General features: G+C 38.5%; 1 long non-coding RNA gene across 1 annotated transcript; it reads right to left on the bottom strand.

Annotated features, from left to right (window-relative positions):
* Positions 1–217: 217 nt before the first annotated feature.
* LOC143583658 (uncharacterized) lies at positions 218–523 on the bottom strand. The gene is made up of 2 exons (XR_013144224.1): positions 435–523; positions 218–337 (listed from the first exon to the last, which is right to left on the bottom strand). It is a non-coding gene; the product is annotated as an uncharacterized LOC143583658 (long non-coding RNA).
* Between the last annotated feature and the right edge of the window lie 1,878 nt (positions 524–2,401).

Here is a 2,401-nt window from a genome sequence, read left to right as displayed (position 1 = left end):
CTACGTCCGACGTAGCAAGTTAGTATCGCGAATCCCTCTAACTTCTGTTGGACATAGACTTGGCAGGTGATGGCGTAGTTAAGGACTGTGGGCCTTATACGTGATATAGATGATAGATGTAAACGTAGATAGGGACAGTGGGTCTTATACGTGTTATAGGTATAGACGTCAACGTAGATAAGGACTGCGGACCTTATACGTATTGTAGATAGGCGTCAGCACAGGAAAGGACTGTGGACCTTATACGTGCTATATTTGTGTTGTGGTAGCATAGGGGAGGACTGCGGACTTCGTACGTGCTATGGTTTAGGTTGTAACATAGGAAAGGACTGTGGACCTTTCACGTGCTGTATTTGTGTTGTGGTAGCATAGGGGAGGACTGCGGGCTTCGTACGTGCTATGGTTAAGTTGCGGCATAGGAAAGGACTGAGGACCTTGTACGTGTTGTTAATATAGGATGGTATAGGGAAGGACTGCGGACCTTGCACGTACCATAACCGGTGAACATAGGTAAGGACTGCGGACCTTTTACGTGTTCATGGCCTTGAGTACAGGTATAGACGGCGGACTATGACGTACTCTCGGTAGTCTGAGGTTAGTGATTGTAGATATGTACGTAGGTATGGAAATAGGGTACCTGGTTAAGTATGAATACGTATCTTCGGATATGTATGTTTGTATGATATGTTTATGTACTGTATGTCGTCTAATTAACTAGAACTCACTCAGCGTAGCTGACTTTTAGTATGTACGCAGGTGAGCTGATTACAGAGTTAGCATAAGGATGTCACATGGCATGAAGTGAACGGCTGACATCTAAAGATAGAAGAAAGATGTTTTAAATATAATGTTTTGTGTTATGGTATCAAAGAAAAGATTTAATGTTTTGCAACGAATGATTGATGTTTTATATTCCGTGAAAAGTTTTAATAAACTCTGATTTATAGAACTGTGTTTATGAGTAAATCCGACGCTGAATTAGGGCTACCAGGAACGGGGCCTTACATGTTAGTTATGTATTTTGATATTGTTATTAGTTGTCGTCTTTAGATGGCGTGTGTGTTTTTTATATTATTCAAGCAAAGATGACATTGTAAGTAGTTGTTGGTTATGGATCTTAAGACCAATTATCTTTTGGTTATGATGAAATGATTACTTTATGCATTTATTGATTTCTGGACGTATCATATATGAATTGTGATTGCTGAAATTGCCTGTAACGTGCTGAGAACAGTAAGTTAAACACCTGACGATTTGGTCGCTGCAGTCTGCCTTCTATCCAATAGAATTGGGGATGCTTCTATTATTAAGACACTTGTAAAAGCTAGTGGTGTAGAAGAAACACATATAAAAATCAATATTATTTTTTATGCTAATGAAAAACTAACATATGTTATATACTTGACTACAGAAGCTTGAAGACTTTGTTCTCTATGCCAAAGGAAGTCGTTCATTCCAACCAATGATGCGTAAATTGCAACCATTGACATTGACTAAGGTTTCTAATTCAGTTCCGGTAATGAATTTAATCATTAAGTGGGAAGCGGCTCGGTCCGGGTATGTATAGCCGGAGCATGGTAGGAACCGTGAACCTGTGAAGATTAATCGCCCGCTAATCAGTTTTCAAACTACTTGAAGCATAGTGTGCAGCGGGAGGTTATGTTAAGGTAAGTTCTGATTTAGCAAGTTAAGGTTTTGGAATGTTCAGCACTCAGCAGCATGTTGCGGTCTTGTGGTTGTTGGAGAGTGCAACAAATCGATAATGTCATGTTGAACATAACTAATATGAACCAAGTAGTATTGAGCAACAACCGGAATGTGGTAGTGTAGAAAAATTACAAATGGGTCAGTCTCATTGCACATTCCTGGTTAGGGGTGCAAACGAGTCAAGCCAAGCCCGGGGTCGACTAGGCTTGCTCGGCTCATGAGTAGTTTTCTAAGCTCAAGTTCGACTCCGGCTCGGAATTTTTACTATTCATTAAAAATATTATATAGTTATACTAATTTATATAAAAATGATCGGCTCGTTTAGGCTTGCGAGCCAGCTCGATCTCGGGCTCGTTTAGGCTTGGGTTGATTGAGATTTTTACAAGCCAACCTCGATTAGCTTGCGAGTAAAAGTGTTTTTATTTTAATTTACTAAAAGGGTATAATGGTAAAAACATAACTTTCTTTTCCTTTCTACCCATATCGGGAACACATAAAATGTCTAGTTTCCTTTCTTTTCATTTCATTTTCATTGAACTCGGGAACATGAAAGAAAATCATAATTTTCCTTTTTTTTCCATTCTCATTTCATTTCCTTTCTATTCTCTTGTTAAATGAAACTCTGATGGAAGAAATAGAAAGTAAAATCATAACAAGAATAAATATTACAAAAATCCTACCATAAATTTGGCTA

Source organism: Bidens hawaiensis, unplaced genomic scaffold, assembly GCF_021521415.1.
Source record: "Bidens hawaiensis isolate Kalapana, Puna unplaced genomic scaffold, B.hawaiensis_p1.1 tig00032485_1, whole genome shotgun sequence".
Taxonomy (NCBI): Eukaryota; Viridiplantae; Streptophyta; class Magnoliopsida; order Asterales; family Asteraceae; genus Bidens; species Bidens hawaiensis.
This window is presented reverse-complemented; position numbering and strand designations above follow the sequence as displayed.